The 21,322-nt window shown below is 35.2% G+C and overlaps 1 pseudogene; it reads right to left on the bottom strand.

Moving 5' to 3' along the window:
• Positions 1–495: 495 nt before the first annotated feature.
• Positions 496–21,322, bottom strand: part of LOC130956859 (cycloartenol synthase-like) — a 44,126-nt pseudogene continuing 23,299 nt past the window's right edge.

Below are 21,322 nucleotides of genomic sequence, written 5' to 3'. Positions count from 1 at the left end.
GATTATTTCCAAGAGTTCATTTTTCTTTCATGCTTTACAGTTGAGTGTTTCTTGTTGGGATTTTTATAATTGGATCAAGTTTCTGATATGATCATTTTTTGTATATTAGTTGGACTTTTTACCCCAGGAATAGAGAAAATTGTACTATGATAGTGAGAACTCCTTTCAACCTAAACACAAAACTTGATCTTGTTGCTGGAATGTTGTTTGCAATTGCATCTTTCAGGCTAACCGGTGGAAGAACCCATATCCAACCAAGGTTTTAGTCAAATTTCTCGTTGTATCATTATTGTTCTAACATCTAAACTCTGGCAAAATGTTCTTATCCTACATTTAGTTAACTCTATTTATTTAACATTGTAATACTCCGTAAGTCAGCTCTTTGTTTAGCTCACTACTTAACTAATTTAGTCATGAAGTGTTCAAGAAAGGAATCATGGAAACAAGTTAGATATAAAACTGAAACAATTTAGACAGCATTCGGATGGAAAAAGATTAACAAGCCTGCAACACATTACATCAGTATTCACCCAATACCCAGATAGGGAATATGTTTCTATACGCAGCATAAGTGATCATGCAATGCTTGTTGAACACCCCCATGAGTTTGTAACAGGAGAGAAAAGAAACATTGATTTAGTTAATTTATTTAGTATTTTAACAATTTAAATGATATATAGAATGCAAGATATGGGGTTCTAAAGTCAATACCTCTTGTGGATAGTCACTATTGTCCATCTGGGAATTTATCATGCGGCTGCACAGTGCAATGATTTTGGATCTATTTTGGCTTGTTCACACATTTATATTCCACGTGAAATATAAAATTATATGATCAGACAAATGCATGATAACATGAATTTACAAAGCATTCACTACAAGAAAATAGAATATTTGTAACAAAAATTTTGTATCAAATTTAAAATTGTTACGAAAAATGATTTTTTGTAATAATAATTGGTGATTGTTACAAAAGAATAATGTTTTGTAACAACATTACAAGTTGTTACAAAACATTTTAATATTTTGTAACAACTTGATTTTTTTTGTTACAAATTATATTAGTTTTTATAACGAACTGTTGTTTTGTTACAAAATATTATAATATTATAATATTTTGTAACAAAGAATAAAATAGTTGCAAAAATTTCAATTGTTTTGTAACAAAAAATTAATTTATCACAAAATTTAACATTGTTTGTAACAAGTTATTTGTTTGTCACAAAATGTAAGTATATTTTACAATAAAATTATTTCAAAATGTTAAACACTTCGAGAGTAAAAAAATTATTTATATAATTCTTTTTAGAATAATTTATTTTGTTTCAAAAATTAAAATATTTTACATATTTTAAGTTATTTTTATTATGAATAAATTATGATTTATTTTATTAAATTAAGCTCTAAGAAATTAATTTATTAGGAATGATTAAATTATTTTTTATAAATACTTTAAGTTTAAGTTAATTTTATCATAATTAGTTGTTTTATTAACTTTTACTTTTAGAGATTAATTTATTAGAAATGATTAGATTCATTTTTATAAATACTTTAAGTTTAAGTCACTTAATATTTATGTACAATTTTTTTTATAATTAGTTATTTCATATAAATTGAAATTAAAATTCTACTGATGAAAAAATAATAAAAAGATATATAATTTAATTAGATAATTGATATTTTAGATTTAAATATAATATATAAAATTTGATGAATATATTTATTTTATAATTTAAATTTAAAATAATTTATCTCAAAATATGTTTATTTTATAAAAAAAATCAGAAACCTTTATTCCCAAAATGAGGAACCTAACCCTAATTTTACCCTTCCTTACCAAGATACCATCACTCAGCCACACCCTACCACATTTCATCCCCTTCAACGTAACAAATTTCAGAAATAAAAAATCAGAAAGAGGAGAGTGATGCAGAGGAGGAGAGATATTGCAAGAGGACGCCGCTGCTGTCGCCGTGGGTCATTTCTGCCGTCCCCGCCGTCGTCCTTGGAGACCGTTCTTGCTGCAACTAAAGCTTCCACTGTCGCTGTCAGGTTACTCCTGTCATAGAGCCTTCAATGTTGCCACTATCCACCCCTAAAAGGGGATCTCATCGCCGCACTCTGCTGCCATGAAGCTGTCGCGTCTTGCCGCCAAGGGTTCTGTCGCCGTTGCGCCTTGCCTCTGTCACTACTAATCCATCGCCACTACTGCCAGGTCCCGTCGCCATCATCATCGCAAGTAGAAAAGGGGGAAAACGAACAGAACGTGAGGGGGAAGAGGAGTTCTCATCGTTGTTGTACGCCCAATTATCGCTGCTGCTTCCAATCCCACCGTTGCTGTTGCGCCGCCGCCTCCGGAGTTCATCGCCATCGCCAAGGTCCGCCGTGAAGAGTAATGCAAACGGAAAAGAAAACAAGAAAGTTGCTAATAGGGATTTGGGAAAATGGCTCTGTTCTGCCTCTGTCTCTAGGTTTCGCAAGTTGCCAGAGTCCTCAACTTTGATAGGTAAAGCAAATTTTTTAACTGGTTTGTTGTTGCCTTTGGGTTATTTCTGCAGACTGCTCATATTTGATAACATAGAGAATGGAAGCTTAAAAGAGCATCTCAATGGTAAATTTTGAAAGAAATTAGAAGGATTTTAGAGGAGCCTCTCAATAATAATTGGAACTATTTTTATTTATTTATTTATTTATTTCAATGTTTGAATGCTGGTAGATCCCTTGAAGACTCCCTTAAATTAGAGGATGAGGTTGCAGATTGCTAATGAAGTTGTAGCAGCACTAGTAAGCTCTTTAAACAAAAGCTTGTCAAAGAACCAAATTTGCCTAATGTGTTTTGACTTGAAACTGCACTCTTTTTATCATATTTTTCTAATGCAAATAATTTGAGGACTATGAAAAGTTAATGTCTCATTGAGTTCATGAATTGCTATTGGATGTGTGGCATCCCTACTAAGCTGTAACTGTTTAACATTTCTCATTCTTGGAATTTATGATAAAATAAATATTGGAAACTATCGTACTTGGTTTCATGGAAGCGAGTGTAAATTAGTTTATATATATATATATATATATATATATATATAGGAAGATTAAAATTTTTACAGTTTTTCCAACAGTTGCATGTTTCATTCAGTTTGCCAATGAAAAACAAAAGCTTAGATGTATATCTACAAGATAGTTGATGAGCGGATAATTTATACGCTTTTTGGCATTGTTTTTAATATGTTTTTAGTATGATTTAGTTAGTTTTTAGTATATTTTTATTAGTTTTTAGTTAAAATTCACTTTTCTGGACTTTACTATGAGTTTGTGTGTTTTTCTGTAATTTCAGGTATTTTCTGGCTGAAATTGAGGGATCTGAGCAAAAATCTGATTCAGAGGCTGAAAAGGACTGCAGATGCTGTTGGATTCTGACCTCCCTGCACTCGAAGTAGATTTTCTGGAGCTACAGAAGCCCAATTGGCACGCTCTCAACGGCGTTGGAAAGTAGACATCCTGGGCTTTCCAGCAATGTATAATGGTCCATACTTTGCCCGAGATTTGATGGCCCAAACCGGCGTTGCAAATCAGCTTCAGAATTCCCAGCGTTTAACGCTGGAACTGGCATAGAAATTGGAGTTAAACGCCCAAACTGGCATAAAAGCTGGCGTTTAACTCCAGAAAGAGCCTCTACACGAAAATGCTTCAATGCTCAGCCCAAGCACGCACCAAGTGGGGCCGGAAGTGGATTTTTCTGTCATTTACTCATTTCTGTAAACCCTAGGTTACTAGTTCACTATTAATAGGATCTTTTGACATTGTATCGGTACCTCATGACACTTTACACGTTTCTTTGTGTATCTTCCACGGCATGAGTCTCTAAACCCCATGGTTGGGGGTGAGGAGCTCTGCTGTGTCTTGATGGATTAATGCAATTACTACTGTTTTTCATTCAATCATGCTTGCTTCCATTCTAAGATATTACTTGTTCTTAAACCGGATGAATGTGATGATCCGTGACACTCATCATCATTCTCAACTATGAACGTGTGCCTGACAACCACCTCCGTTCTACCTTGGATTAAGTAGATATCTCTTGGATTCTTTAATCAGAATCTTCGTGGTATAAGCTAGAACTGATGGCGGCATTCAAGAGAATCCGGAAGGTCTAAACCTTGTCTGTGGTATTCTGAGTAGGATTCAATGATTGAATGACTGTGACGAGCTTCAAACTCCTGAAGGCGGGGCGTTAGTGACAGACGCAAAAGAATCACTGGATTCTATTCCGGCCTGATTGAGAACCGACAGATGGATAGCCGTGCCGTGACAGGGTGCGTTGAACATTTCCACTGAGAGGATGGGAGGTAGCCACTGACAACGGTGAAACCCTTGCATACAGCTTGCCATGGAAGGAGCCTTGCATGCTTGAAGAAGAAGACAGTAGGAAAGCAGAGATTCAGAAGATGGAGCATCTCCAAAACCTCAACCTATTCTCTATCACTGCAAAACAAGTACTTATTTCATGTTCTTTTACTTTTCACAATTAATCCTGATAATTTCTGATATCCTAACTAAGATTTACAAGATAACCATAGCTTGCTTCAAGCCGACAATCTCCGTGGGATCGACCCTTACTCACGTAAGGTATTACTTGGGCGACCCAGTGCACTTGCTGGTTAGTTGTGCGGAATTGCAAAAGTGTGATTGCAATTTCATGCACCAAGTTTTTGGCGCCGTTGCCGGGGATTGTTCGAGTTTGGACAACTGACGGCTTATCTTGTTGCTTAGATTAGGACTGTTTTATTTTTGTTGGTTTAGAGTCTTTTAGTTGAGTCTAGTTTTATATTTTAAGTTTGGTGTCAATTGCATGCTTTTGTTTTTCTTCTAATTTTCGAATTTGCATGTCTTTAGTCCCTTTTTGATCCGTAAAAATTCTAAGTTTGGTGTCCTCTTTGTGTTTTTCCTTTAAAATTTTCGAAAAATTGTGTTTGATTTTCTAAAAATTTTAAGTTTGGTGTCATTTTGTTGTTTTTCTCTTTCTTCATTTCAAAAATCAAATCTCTTTCATAAAAATTTTTCAATCATATCTTTCTAATTGCTAATCTCAAAATCTTTTTAATTAACTAATTGATTCAGTTTTCAATTTGCTTTGATCTTATTTCCTTTTAATTTTTGAATCTTTATTTTATTTTCCTTTTGTTTTATTTTATTTTATTTTTTTCGGCTAATTCAAAAAAAAATTTTTATCTACTTGCAATCCATATCATTCCCTTTATCCATCATGGACCTAAGTGAGATTGATCAGTCCAGAAGGACTTTGGGGTCATATGCTAACCCCATTATAGCTGCATATGGGAGTAGCATCTGTACACCTCCCATCAAAGCAAGCAGCTTTGAGCTAAACCCTCAACTCATTATCATAGTGCAGCAAAATTGCCAGTATTCCGGTCTTCCTCAGGAAGAGCCTACTGAGTTTCTGGCACAGTTCTTACAAATTGCTGACACAGTACATGATAAAGAGGTGGATCAGGATGTCTACAGACTATTACTGTTTCCATTTGCTGTAAAAGATCAAGCTAAGAGGTGGTTGAATAACCAACCTACAGCAAGCATAAAGACATGGAAACAGTTATCAGACAAATTCCTGAATCACTTTTACCCTCCAAAGAGGATGACACAGCTAAGGCTGGACATCCAAGGCTTTAAACAAGAGGATAATGAATCCCTTTACAATGCCTGGGAGAGGTATAGAGGTATGCTAAGAAAATGCCCCTCTGAAATATTTTCAGAGTGGGTACAGTTAGACATCTTCTACTATGGGCTCACAGAAAAAGCTCAGATGTCTTTAGACCACTCAGCTGGTGGATCTATACACATGAGGAAGACAATTGAAGAGGTTCAAGAACTTATAGACACTGTTGCCAGAAACCAATATTTGTACTCTAGCAATGAGTTCTCTCCAAAAGAGGAAGTCATGGCAGTAGCCACTAACCCTAATCCTCAAGAACAGATGATTGAGCTTAATCAACAATTGCTCCTGATTACAGAACAGTTAGCAGAATTTAAAGAGATGCTCCATGAAACTAAAGTTGCTAACAAAAACCTGGGACTGCAGTTGAATCAAGCAAAACAGCAGATATCTAAACAGATAACAGAAGAATGTCAAGCAGTTCAACTGAGGAGTGGGAAGACATTGAATAACACTGCTCAAAGTAGCAAAAAGCCAAACAAGGAACAATTGACAGAGGATAACCAAACCACTGTTCAAAATCCCTCTGAGGACAGTAAGAGCCCAGAGAGGAATGCTATTGGCGTTCAAACGCCAGAAAAGGAGGGAAAGCTGGCGTTAAACGCCCATTCCCTGCCCAGTTCTGGCGTTCAAACGCCAGAAAAGGGGGAAAAGTTGGCGTTAAACGCCCATTTTCCACCTAATCCTGGCGTTCAGACGCCAAGGGAGGATCAGACACCTGAGAGTGCTGATAGTAATCCCTCTAAAAAGGCTTCGTCAACCACTTCTGTAAGGAATAAACCTGCAGCATCTAAGGTTGAAGAATATCAAGCCAAGATGCCTTATCCTCAGAAACTCCGTAAAGTGGAACAGGATAAGCAATTTGCCCGCTTTGCAGACTATCTAAGGACTCTTGAAATAAAGATTCCGTTTGCAGAGGCACTTGAGCAAATACCTTCTTATGCTAAGTTCATGAAAGAGATCTTAAGTCATAAGAAGGATTGGAGAGAAACTGAAAAAATATTTCTCACTGAAGAATGCAGTGCAGTCATCCTGAAAAGCTTACCAAAAAAGCTTCAAGATCCAGGAAGCTTTATGATACCATGCACATTAGAAGGTGCTTGCACCAAGACAGCCCTATGTGATCTTGGAGCAAGCATCAATCTAATACCTGCATCCACTATCAGAAAGCTTGGGTTGACTGAAGAAGTCAAACCAACCCGGATATGCCTCCAACTTGCTGATGGCTCCATTAAATATCCATCAGGCATAATTGAGGACATGATTGTCAAGGTTGGACCATTTGCCTTTCCAACTGACTTTGTAGTGCTGGAAATGGAGGAGCACAAGAGTGCAACTCTCATTCTAGGAAGACCTTTCCTAGCAACTGGACGAACTCTCATTGATGTACAAAAAGGGGAAATAACCCTGAGAGTCAATGAGGATGAGTTTAAGTTGAATGTTGTCAAAGCTATGCAGCATCCAGGCACATCAAATGACTGCATGAGCACTGATATTATTGACTCTTTGGTGGAGGAGGTCAATATGACTGAAAGTCTTGAATCAGAGCTAGATGACATCTTTAAAGATGTTCAGCCTGATCTGGAGGAACTAAAGGAAATAAAAGAAATTCTGAAAATTCCTCAGGAAGAAGATAAGCCTCCTAAACCAGAGCTCAAACCACTACCACCATCCCTGAAATATGCATTTCTGGGAGAAGGTGACACTTTTCCAGTGATCATAAGCTCTGCTCTAAATCCACAGGAAGAGGAAGCACTAATTCAAGTGCTAAGGACACACAAGACAGCTCTTGGGTGGTCCATAAGTGATCTTAAGGGCATTAGCCCAGCAAGATGCATGCACAAGATCCTATTGGAGGATGATGCTAAGCCAGTGGTTCAACCACAAAGGCGGCTAAATCCAGCCATGAAGGAGGTGGTGCAGAAAGAGGTCACTAAGTTACTAGAGGCTGGGATTATTTATCCTATTTCTGATAGCCCCTGGGTGAGCCCTGTCCACGTTGTCCCTAAGAAGGGAGGCATGACAGTGGTTCATAATGAAAAGAATGAACTAGTTCCTACAAGAACAGTTACAGGGTGGCGCATGTGTATTGACTACAGAAGGCTCAATACAGTCACCAGAAAGGATCATTTTCCTTTACCATTCATAGACCAGATGCTAGAGAGACTAGCAGGTCATGAATACTACTACTTTTTGGACGGCTACTCAGGTTACAACCAAATTGCAGTAGATCCTCAGGACCAAGAGAAAACAGCATTTACATGTCCTTCTGGAGTATTTGCCTACAGAAGGATGCCTTTTGGTCTATGTAATGCACCTGCAACCTTTCAGAGGTGCATGCTCTCTATCTTCTCAGATATGGTAGAGAAATTTCTGGAAGTCTTCATGGATGACTTTTCAGTATTTGGAGACTCATTTAGCTCCTGCCTTAACCATCTAGCACTTGTTCTGAAAAGATGCCAAGAGACCAACCTAGTTTTAAACTGGGAAAAATGTCACTTTATGGTGACTGAAGGAATTGTCCTTGGGCATAAAATTTCAAACAAAGGAATAGAGGTGGATCAAGCTAAAGTTGAAGTAATTGAAAAATTACCACCACCTACCAATGTTAAGGCAATCAGAAGCTTTCTGGGGCATGCAGGATTCTACAAAAGGTTTATAAAGGATTTTTCAAAAATTGCCAAACCTCTGAGTAATCTGCTAGCTACTGACACTCCATTTATTTTTGATAATGAGTGTCTACAGGCGTTTGAAACTCTGAAAGCTAAGCTGGTCACAGCACCAGTCATCTCTGCACCAGACTGGACATTACCATTTGAACTAATGTGTGATGCCAGTGACCATGCCATTGGTGCAGTACTGGGACAAAGGCATGGTAAGCTTCTGTACGTCATTTATTATGGCAGCCGTATTCTAAATGATGCACAGAAGAACTACACAACCACAGAAAAGGAGTTACTTGCAGTGGTTTATGCCCTTGACAAGTTCAGATCTTATTTAGTAGGATCAAAAGTGATTGTGTACACTGACCATGCTGCTCTTAAATATCTACTCACAAAGCAGGATTCAAAACCCAGGCTCATAAGATGGGTGTTGCTTCTACAGGAGTTTGATATAGAAATAAGAGACAGAAAAGGGACAGAGAATCAAGTAGCTGATCACCTGTCCCGGATAGAACCAGTAGCAGGAGCATCTCTCCCTCCTACTGAGATCTCTGAAGCCTTTCCAGATGAGCAATTATTTGCTATTCAGGAAGCTCCGTGGCTTGCAGACAGTGCAAACTATAAGACTCAAGGTTCTCCTGCTGTAACCATGGAGTGGAAGCATGAAGAGCTTCTCTCAAAACAGAGTCAAACAGAGCCCCCACAGTCAAACTCTAAGTTTGGTGTTGGGAGGCCACCACCAACTTCTAAGTTTGGTGTTGAACCCCCACATTCAAACTCTAAGTTTGGTGTTGGGAGGTTCCAACATTGCTCTGAACATCTGTGAGGCTCCATGAGAGCCCACTGTCAAGCTACTGACATTAAAGAAGCGCTTGTTGGGAGGCAACCCAATGTTATATTTATTATTTTCCTTTGTTATTTTATGTTTTCTATAGGTTAATGATCATGGGAAGTCACAAATTCAATTGAAAAAGCAGAAACAGAATGAAAAACAGAAAGAAAAACAGCACACCCTGGAGGAAAACCTTGCTGGCGTTTAAACGCCAGTAAGGGCAGCAAATGGGCGTTTAACGCCCAGTCTGGCACCATTCTGGGCGTTTAACGCCAGAAAGGGGCACCAGACTGGCGTTAAACGCCAGGAATGGGCACCAAGCTGGCGTTAAACGCCAGAAATGGGCACCAGCCCGGCGTTTAACGCCAGGATTGGTAGTAGGAGCATTTTTGCTCGCCACTTGGTGCAGGGATGAATTATCCTTGACACCTCAGGATCTGTGGACCCCACAGGATCTCCACCTACCCCACCACTCTCTCTCTTCTTTCTTCTTTTGCTCGAGGACGAGCAAACCTTCTAAGTTTGGTGTGGTAAAAGCGTTGCTTTTTGTTTCTCCATAACCATTTATGGCACCTAAGGCCGGAGAAACCTCTAGAAAGAGGAAAGGGAAGGCAAAAGCTTCCACCTCCGAGCCATGGGAGATGGAGAGATTCATCTCAAGGGATGCACTTTTCTCCACCTCACTAGGAGAATTGAGTTCCAACATGGGACAACTAAGGGTGGAGCACCAAGAACATTTCATCCTCCTCCATGAAATTAAAGAAGATCATAGAATCATGAGAGAGGAGCAACAAAGACAAAGAAGAGACATTGAGGAGCTCAAGCACTCCATAAGATCTTCAAGAGGAAGAACAAGCCGCCATCACTAAGGTGGACCCGTTCTTTAATTTCCTTGTTCTTTATTTTCTTGTTTTTCGAATTTCATGCTTATGTTTATCCATGTTTGTGTCTTGTGATCATTAGTGTCTTAGTGTCTATGCCTTAAAGCTATGAATGTCCTATGAATCCATCACCTCTCTTAAATGAAAAATGCTTTAATCACAAAAGAACAAGAAGTACAGGATTTTGAATTTATCTCTGAAACTAGTTGAATTAGTTTGATGTGGTGACAATACTTTTTGTTTTCTGAATGAATGCTTGAACAGTGCATATGTCTTTTGAATTTGTTGTTTTAAGAATGTTAAAATTGTTGGCTCTTGAAAGAATGATGGAAAAGGAGAACTGTTATTGAGGATCTGAAAAATCATCAATTGATTCTTGAACCAAAAAAAAAAACGAAAAAAAAAGAGAGAAATAGAAAAGAGAAAAAGAAAGAGCAAGCAGAAGAAGCCAATAGCCCTTTAAACCAAAAGGCAAGGGTAATAAAAAGGATCCAAGGCTTTGAGCATCAGTGGATAGGAGGGCCTACAGGAATAACATCCTGGCCTAAGCGGCTAAACCAAGCTGTCCCTAACCATGTGCTTGTGGCGTGAAGGTGTCAAGTGAAAACTTGAGACTGAGCGGTTAAAGTCGTGATCCAAGGTAAAAAGAGTGTGCTTAAGAACCCTGGACACCTCTAATTGGGGACTCTAGCAAAGCTGAGTCACAATCTGAAATGGTTCACCCAATCATGTGTCTGTGGCATGTATGTATCCGGTGGTAATACTGGAACACAGAGTGCTTTGGGCCACGGCCAAGACTCATAAAGTAGCTGTGTTCAAGAATCATCATACCTAACTAGGAGAATCAATAACACTATCTGAATTCTGAGTCCTATAGATGCCAATCATTCTGAACCTCAAAGGATAAAGCGAGGTGCCAAAACTGTTCGGAAGCAAAAAGCTACTAGTCCCGCTCATCTAATTGGAACTATGTTTCTTTGATATTTTGGAGTCTATAGTATATTCTCTTCTTTTTAGTCTATTTTGATTTTCAGTTGCTTGGGGACAAGCAACAATTTAAGTTTTGTGTTGTGATGAGCGGATAATTTATACGCTTTTTGGCATTGTTTTTAATATGTTTTTAGTATGATTTAGTTAGTTTTTAGTATATTTTTATTAGTTTTTAGTTAAAATTCACTTTTCTGGACTTTACTATGAGTTTGTGTGTTTTTCTGTAATTTCAGGTATTTTCTGGCTGAAATTGAGGGATCTGAGCAAAAATCTGATTCAGAGGCTGAAAAGGACTGCAGATGCTGTTGGATTCTGACCTCCCTGCACTCGAAGTGGATTTTCTGGAGCTACAGAAGCCCAATTGGCGCGCTCTCAACGGCGTTGGAAAGTAGACATCCTGGGCTTTCCAGCAATGTATAATAGTCCATACTTTGCCCGAGATTTGATGGCCCAAACCGGCGTTGCAAATCAGCTTCAGAATTCCCAGCGTTTAACGCTGGAACTGGCATAGAAATTGGAGTTAAACGCCCAAACTGGCATAAAAGCTGGCGTTTAACTCCAGAAAGAGCCTCTACACGAAAATGCTTCAATGCTCAGCCCAAGCACCCACCAAGTGGGCCCGGAAGTGGATTTTTCTGTCATTTACTCATTTCTGTAAACCCTAGGTTACTAGTTCACTATTAATAGGATCTTTTGACATTGTATCGGTACCTCATAACACTTTACACGTTTCTTTGTGTATCTTCCACGGCATGAGTCTCTAAACCCCATGGTTGGGGGTGAGGAGCTCTGCTGTGTCTTGATGGATTAATGCAATTACTACTGTTTTTCATTCAATCATGCTTGCTTCCATTCTAAGATATTACTTGTTCTTAAACTGGATGAATGTGATGATCCGTGACACTCATCATCATTCTCAACTATGAACGTGTGCCTGACAACCACCTCTATTCTACCTTGGATTAAGTAGATATCTCTTGGATTCTTTAATCAGAATCTTCGTGGTATAAGCTAGAACTGATGGCGGCATTCAAGAGAATCCGGAAGGTCTAAACCTTGTCTGTGGTATTCTGAGTAGGATTCAATGATTGAATGACTGTGACGAGCTTCAAACTCCTGAAGGCGGGGCGTTAGTGACAGACGCAAAAGAATCACTGGATTCTATTCCGGCCTGATTGAGAACCGACAGATGGATAGCCGTGCCGTGACAGGGTGCGTTGAACATTTCCACTGAGAGGATGGGAGGTAGCCACTGACAACGGTGAAACCCTTGCATACAGCTTGCCATGGAAGGAGCCTTGCATGCTTGAAGAAGAAGACAGTAGGAAAGCAGAGATTCAGAAGATGGAGCATCTCCAAAACCTCAACCTATTCTCTATCACTGCAAAACAAGTACTTATTTCATGTTCTTTTACTTTTCACAATTAATCCTGATAATTTCTGATATCCTAACTAAGATTTACAAGATAACCATAGCTTGCTTCAAGCCGACAATCTCCGTGGGATCGACCCTTACTCACGTAAGGTATTACTTGGACGACCCAGTGCACTTGCTGGTTAGTTGTGCGGAATTGCAAAAGTGTGATTGCAATTTCGTGCACCAATAGTTCTGTATGACTTGGCCTATTTTTTAGTTCTTTCTTTTGACCGATATGATTGTAGAAACATGAATATATGAGGCTGTTTTGTCACTTATATCTGTGATAAATTATTTAACGTTTCACAAAAGTTGTGAAACATGATTCTGATTTTGGGCTTTTGTTGTGTTGATTGTAGCTGCAGGAATACTTGTTTCTTTTTAGTGATCCACCGGCATATCATGTCTCCATCAGCTCAAGAAATATTATGTTAGATGAGAACTTTGTAGCTAAAGTAAGAAAACATTTCTTTTCTCACTAGAACTATCATCTTCTATATTTGATTGACATGCCAGAAGTAAATAAAGCACTTCAATGTTAAAATAGTGTGACACCAGATTTTCTTCTCTAATACAGTTATTAGATTTTGGCCTTCTTACTCCCAGTGCAAACTCTATCATGATGCCGAATTCAGGAGGTCCTTATCTCTCAACAGAAAACAAAACAGGTTATATACATTAGAGATGTTGAGAGGCTTAGCTTGTTCTACAATCACCACGGTTATACAACTTGATACATAATGCTTCACTATTTTTGAATAGAGATGTATGAACATAATGGAGTTTGTAATTTGTTGTTTATATTTTGGAGATTTATAATTCCTTGTTTTTCTTGTCCTATGTATCTATCTAGTTCATTAGGGTTTTTCAATGTGTCTTATTAGTTTGTACTTTAAAGTTTATATGTTAAAAATTTATAAAACAATCTTAATTAAATGAAAGCTATTTGAACTATTTATGTTATTATATATTATATAAATGTTGACTTGTTGAGTAAATTAGTTAATATATTAATTAATTAAAAAATAATATAATTTGGCAAATTATGTGTGTAATTTGTATTAAAATAATTATTATAAAATAAATAGTGTTTTGTAACTAAAGAAAAAATTGTTACAAAATCAAGTTATATTTTGTAACAAAATTTTATAATAGGAAAAAATATATTATCACAAAAAATATTTTGAAGATCAAAATCTGTTATCACTTTTGTAACGACTTTTGGTTTTTTGTATCAGAAAAATTTGTTACAAAATATTACTTTGAATTGTAACAGTTCCATTTTTTGTTACAAAAACTTTTTGTAACGGGACATATTGCAACGACCCCTTTTTTTTGTTACAAAATCCTTTTGTTTCAAAATTTTGATTTTTGTAACAATTTTTTTGTTACAAATATTGCTTTTTCTTGTAGTGATTGCCATGGGTTTTATATAATACATGCATCAACACAAGTGGGATATGTATAAGCTATTTAAGATTTTTAAAAATTGTTGAAGTGATAAATTATCCTACCTCAATGAAGAATGGATTTGGTGCAATAATAAACTAATAAGTTCAAAACCATGGCAGCAACATAAAAGTATCAAATATTTTGCTGTAGATATACTTGTCCGGTAGTAATGAGAGCCAGTAAGGCCCACAATGTATTTACGATATAAGCCCTATTGTTTTCAAGATTTGAATACACTTGAAAAATAGACATTGGAAGAAACATAACTATAACTCTCATCCTTTAGCTTCCTGAAAGTAATAGAGTATTCTAACTGAATGTTACTTAAAAACAAAATACAACACGTTATATCAAAATTGTATTATTTTCATAAAATTCATCGTCTTATACTCTCTTTTTCTTCCTACACACTTTTCAGAAAGTTATAATCTCAGCAACTTCTTTATCATGTTTATGAATGTACTACTCAGAAAAAACTCTCCCACAAGAAAATGCATAGTAGTTTTAGGGATTTCTAAGAAGAAAAATAAATGATATTGGCATTTAAAAATAGTAAAATTAACCTTGTTTTGACAAGACAAATAACTCTCCCCATCCACCATTTGAAAGCTGCTTAAACAGCAGAAATTCACAAGCTTTGCATATGGCTAGAGAATCACTGTTACTATTTCCAGCAACAATCAACCCATTTATCCCAAACCATGTGGCATAGGTAAAGCAAACTCTCCATGAACCATACCTGTTAACCAGATTTGAGTGGTTTAGAGGTCTACTAAACTAATAAAGTTCCATTCATCCTAAAAGCAAGAGAGCAAAACCACAACATGCATAAATTAACCATCAAATCAATAGAAAAAAAATTGAAAATAGTGGTTTCCAAAAAGGGAGTAGCCAACCATGAACCATCCGAAGCTTGAACGCTTTCAATATATACAGTGAATTTTTTAATACATCAGCTTATTTCTTCTTGGCGATGCATGGAATATAATTTTTGAACTAATGACAATGCTTGCAGAGAGGCTGATGTACATTCCACATAACTATAGCACATAACAAATAGAAATATTAAAAAATTCAAATGATGGGTTAATGGGTAGAAAGAGGAATGCAAAAATTTATACTAAACAAGCATTTGACAACTTACCAATAATCAATAACAATATCGCCAAAAATTTTCGCTGGATTTATTATCTGACAAAAGAGAAAGCATTCATCTAAGTGTGTATCTAATTTTAATCCAAAATCAACTTCCTAAATTTTTAGGATCAACTCATCAGCTGTAATTCTAAAATCTAGAGGAAAGGCCAAAAATTTTTGTTCACAAACAATAATTTCAAAGATTTAGCTTTTCTGGCATAACTTCAAATACATGTGCTTGACAAATTGAGAAATTAGTTTTAAGAGAATATGGTAGAGGGATAATTGACTACATTGTAGTAGATTTTCATACTTTATTATTCACATGGTATAATTCAAATGGGCTAATTTCTAATTATTCATAAAAGAAAGTTACCGCCAGCCATCTATATGATCGTGTGAGTTCATATGTTGCAAAGCCACCATCGTTATTCTGAAGAGTTAGGAAAATTCAATAAATAAATAAATACATCTCTGGATAATAACATTGATTTTTCAAAGAGATTCAACAAATTTTAAGGAAGCTATTTGCTCATACACCGTGGATCACAGTCAGACACACAAGATATTTAAAATAAATAAATAAATAAATATTGTTAGAAAAATGAACAAATTAATGAGAAAGAAAAGGTTGAATAGAGAGTGGATACGATATCTTTACAAGAAAGAAAAAGATAAAATGAAGATCTTCTTCTACCAATCTATCAATGATTTATTTGCTCAAACTACTCAGATATTCTAGCTTCAGCCATCATGAGTCTATTACCTGCAATGAGAGCACGACATTAACAGCATCATATAGCCTCTCTGCTTCGATTGGCTCACCAGCAATCTTTGGTGAAAATTGGAAAGTAATAGAACAGCCTGAAAAGTAGCATATTTATCAAAATGGCAGAATAAATTAAACAAGTACAATATTTTCTACTTTTTTCAATCAATAATTACTTTTAGTTCTTCAGATGTGCAGTCAGATATCGGCCATCCATGATCTTTAGTTGAAAAAGGCCAAGCACCTTTGAAAATGTGACGGCACCAATAATTAAGATCATCTAGACAAATTTTTAAAACCTTTTGGAAGAAAAAAATGAGAAATGTTGATCAACAAGGGTGAACCGATGCAATAATAGTAATAAAAATGTAAAATTTACATGTGATTTTTTAATAAACGAATGAGTTTTTTTAATAGTTTGGCCATATTCTTCAAGGAGGTTAGATAAAATAATTGCTTGGACAGCAAATACAACATCTCATAGTTGACTTCCATTGTATCCCTGCAACAAAAATTGGTTACAAGTAAATTTCGTGATGTAAGCTTTAACAGACACTATTATATGACCTTAAGAAATATTCAATAATGCTGCAATAATAGTTTCACATATTATTTTGCACCATATAAATATCAATTTTAAGCCTATATCATTCTTAATCATCTGTGGATATGTCCAATTACATTAAAAACATCTTCTAATCACTCTAATAAGAGTGAATAGGTTGACTAATATATGGACCTGCATTTTCATGCCATCTTTAGCAATTCACAAATAATCATTAAGCCTTGGAAGATGCAACTTGAAGTCCTCTAAATTTGGATCTTCTATCCAATAGCAGAGCATATTCAACACCTGATTGAGAACCGTGCAAAACAACATGAACAAAATAATTAGTATTACATTTTTATCCCCAAAAATAAATGAATAAAAATTGTCAGTATTTTTGCTAATCAAGTCCCTCTCAAAAATTACCTTGTTTACAGGACCTATGCAAATATACCGAGTATTCTCATTTTTATAGGGTATATGCTTCATTACAGTCGTTAGAGCCCTTTCTCTCAACTTTTTTCCAGGCTAATGCATCATAATGGCTCAAGATCTTGTGTAAAAGTGGCCCAAAGAGCATCTTGAATGAATGGATGAGGATAGTACAAGTCTTCCTACATGAAAACAAAGACAATCCTCTTGTAATATTATCTTTATTAGCACAATTAAATTGGAAGTTAACAATTTTAGAAAAATCAAATGCTAATTTGCTATGCCCCATTGACGGAGTTCCCAACAGTCTGACACTTCTCACTTACATTCTTCCACACAGTTTAATTTCATCACAAAAGGAATGAGCCTCTGCATTGCTCAAGCTTAAAGCTAAAGAAAATTTTAAAATTCAAACAACAGAGGACATTAAATATATAAAAACTATTATTGTATTATCACCTATCAGTTAAAGCTTTTGAGAGAATCAATGCTTTAAAATGGAGATAACATGTTATAATGGTGGTTTACAATGGCATTATTCTAAGGAAAATGATAAGCACATAAGAAGTTTCCTAGTAATTACTTAGTTGATAACGGGGTGGCAAACAAAGTAGCCAGTAATAATAATGACATGATGGTTGCCATTGTAGTTTGTAGATGGGTATTATGTGGGCATAAACAATAGTAACCGGTTTTGCTTGGATATAAGTTCTAGTATCAATTTAACAAGATAATTAACATATGATTTTGACGAGAAAAAGAAGCCAATACGAGGAACAAAGTGCAGATTCTATTTCCATGCAATTGTTAACTAAAAACGAAAATTCTAAGGGTGGAGGCTCAAAATGTTTTCACAACTTACAAGCATTACTAACCTTAGCACACAAATTATGAGCTTTATCCCATTCTATATCATAATATGGTGTGTTATAGAGCTCTTTTCTCAAAGATAACACTGTTGGTGTGATTAAACCAACAAACCTCTTGTCATATAAGTAGGACATGGGCAAATAGACCATCCAGCAATGACACCACATCCTTCTTGTACATCACAAAAAATATACCTCAAAGTAAAAAATACATATAACATTAAACAGTATTTAAGATAATTCACCCAAAAAAATTACAATAAACATAGACAACTAATTTTAAAATGATTATCTATATAAGTAATCAATAATAGAAGTCATTCTTAAGGAATAAGGACTGCATACACCGCATGAACTCCTGAACACATACCACTATACCAGCCTTTTATTCAATAACCATGATATACAGTACTTGATCACAACATAAAAGTTTTCAGATTGAACAACAAATAAATTCTAGCACAAAGTTTACATCAGAAGTTTTTTGTAAAACTTTATGTTAAGTCATCTTGTTCAACTCAAAATGATATATGTATCTCTCCAGCAACAAGATCAGCTTTTCGTGTTTAGGTTGAAAGGAGTTCTCACTACCATAGTGTAATTTGCTCTATTCCTGGGTTAGAATGTCTAACTAATATACAAAAGCTAATCATATTATAAACTTGATCCATTTGTAAACTTCCTGATAAGAAACACTCAACTATGAAGCATGAAATAAAAATGAACTCTTGGAGACAATCTATCATTTAAGTAACAGCTCATTAACATCAATAACAACTTAAGTGGATAGTTGTTAAAAATATTTTTACCCATTCATTAGTTCATGTATTCTCTTTGAGAAGATTGATGAATAATTAACTAGAATAAAGTACAATAATCTAGATGAAATGGAAGCAAGTATGGAAGTAGCCATATCTCAAGGGGCATGGAATTATTTCCTATCATTCATGTGCCCCGAGAACCTATAATCAAAACCTAGAAAATAAACAAGTATACCATATACATTAGTAAAATCATTAAAAATGTCTTAATATTTATATAATGAAAATTTAAAATAAAAAATAAAGAGACTCAAAGATAGGCTAAGATTTTAACTAAAAGCCACATTTTCCCCATAATGTTATGTAAGTAGCTAGTACCACCATGTGATTAAATCCAGTTATGTGCCTTCTCCATGTCCCTTCCTCCATGATTAGGTCCCTCACCATGCAATCTCAGAACAACATAATTCAAGACAGAGCTAAACATGGTGCTTAGACTTTCAATACTGAAACCCCATCCACCATCCTTGTTCTGTAGTTATAGTTAACTAATGAGAATAATTTCTGGGATAAGCCCAGAGATTAGGGAAAAGGATAGCACAAAGCTCTTACCTGTTGATTATAGAGATTCATAATATTTCTTTTTTATATTCTTCTGTTAATGTTGCATTCAGTGCCCCAGTGACGGAAATTGTAATTATTTGTTTGATTGGATATCCCATACAGTATTACATATCCATAGTTATCATGTCAAAGAGAAGCCAATGTCAAACATAATTTTGAAGGTAAAAAGTTATAGTATTGTAAAAAACAATGTGTTTCAAGGCCAGAATATGCATAATATAGCAATTAACCCAAATATTATTTGAGTTCCACAGTTATCAATTCAGAGAAAAGACAATTTCAAACACAATTTTGAAGGCTAAAATTTTAGTATTGTCCAAAAGCATGCATTTCAAGGTCAAAATATGTGGAATATAGCAATTAACAAAGAAAAAATTTCACATAGGAGAAAAGATCAAGTGTTCAAAATAAAACTTATCAAGCCAAGCATAAGAAACATGGGACCTTCATAATCTTCAGGCTAGTGTCCATCGTCACTCTGGAGGGTTGAATGAAAAGTAATGGCCCTTTTTACACTACAACATTTTTAAGTTGAGGCAACATTTAAAAAGTATTGCTAAAGGCTGACAAAAAGTTACTTTTGATCTATAGCAACACTTTTAGACCTAAGGCAACGTTTTTGGACGGCGTTGCATATGCAGCCGTTGCCTTAGATCAAGGCAACACTTTTTTGTTTCAAAAGCAACGCTTTTGAGAGCAACACTCGGTAAGTGTTACCTTTGGTTGAAAAATAACAACACTTCAAAGGTGTGTTTGAGACAACACTTTTGCAGTGTTGTCTCTTCTCTCGTATTTTGGTCACTACTAAAAAGTGTTGCCTATTTGCAATAAAATGTAACTCTTTTACGTGTTGCTTCTAAGTTGGAATTTACAATCTTTTGAAATGTTGCCTATTAGTTTTGAATATGCAACCCTTTAAAGTATTGCCTTTTCTTTTGGATATGCAACCTATACAAGTGTTGCCTTTTCTTTTGGATATCTAACCATACGAGTGTTGTCTAATATTCAAAATATGCAACTAATAAAAGGGTTGCCTTTTTGATAAAAATAAAAATTATTTTTGTAATAAAAATACAAAAAAATAAAATTTACAATAAATTTTTTTCATACATGTGTAATTATTTTAATTAATAAATAAATTTGTGCAAAATAGAAAAAAATTATAAAAAAGACAAAATAACTAATAATAAAATTCTAATTAAAATAGATATTAAAAAGTTCAATTAGTATTTTAAATACATGTTCATCAATAATTCTCAACAAAATAATAAAATTCTTGTCTAACAATAATTGTCATAACAAAATAGTAATTAATATTTATCAAAAAGATGTCAATCTACTTGCATATTTTATATCCATGCTTGACTTATCCCATATGCTAAATCTGCAAATAATACACAACAAAAAATAAACAACTTATCATTAAAACTGAAATTATAATAAAAATTTCTTTATGATATTAAATACTATAGATATAAAAGTAATAAATAGGTCTAAAAAACTCCTTCTAATGTGGCCAAGCTATAGGACGAAAGGATTCCCTTGAAACAAAAGAAATATATTCAGACACACAATCAATGCAAGAAATATATTCAGACACACAATCAATGCAAAAAATGCAAGCTTCGACGATATTGTTAGCAATGCGACTTATGTTTCATAAATAGAGGAAATAAAGAAAAAATGGTATTATCACTTGAATACATTTAATTCTTCTCACTTGAATAGATGATGATATTATATAATAAAGTTTCATCATTAAAAAAAAACTGTACAAACAAAAACGTGTATTTGCATTAACATTATGATGAGTTGCAAGCTGAATCTTAATTTCATGCACATACAAAGAGATTTTATCACATATGTGAAGCTAGCTACCTACAAATTAAATTGTGGTCTCAAGGCATCTCTCAAAGACACCATATACATGCATTGGCTTTAAATCTGAGGATATGTGTTTGCGAGCTGATATATTGGAAGACAAAGGAGAATAGAAAGAAAATGAACCAAAACTTGCAAAAATTTTCCAAAGAAATAAACCCACGCACTATGGTTTCTGTTTCCCAAGTAATGAGCTATGTAATTCAATGCCATTGTGGTTCCTTGAAGGACCTGAAGGTGGGAATGGCACCGCTTTTGGCAAGAATACAAAGAGACTTTGAGGCAATAATGCTTGAGGCTTTGCCTTACTATTAGGGCTTCATTTTGAAAACTTGA

The sequence above is a fragment of the Arachis stenosperma genome, chromosome 10, assembly GCF_014773155.1.
Source record: "Arachis stenosperma cultivar V10309 chromosome 10, arast.V10309.gnm1.PFL2, whole genome shotgun sequence".
NCBI lineage: Eukaryota > Viridiplantae > Streptophyta > Magnoliopsida > Fabales > Fabaceae > Arachis > Arachis stenosperma.
This window is presented reverse-complemented; position numbering and strand designations above follow the sequence as displayed.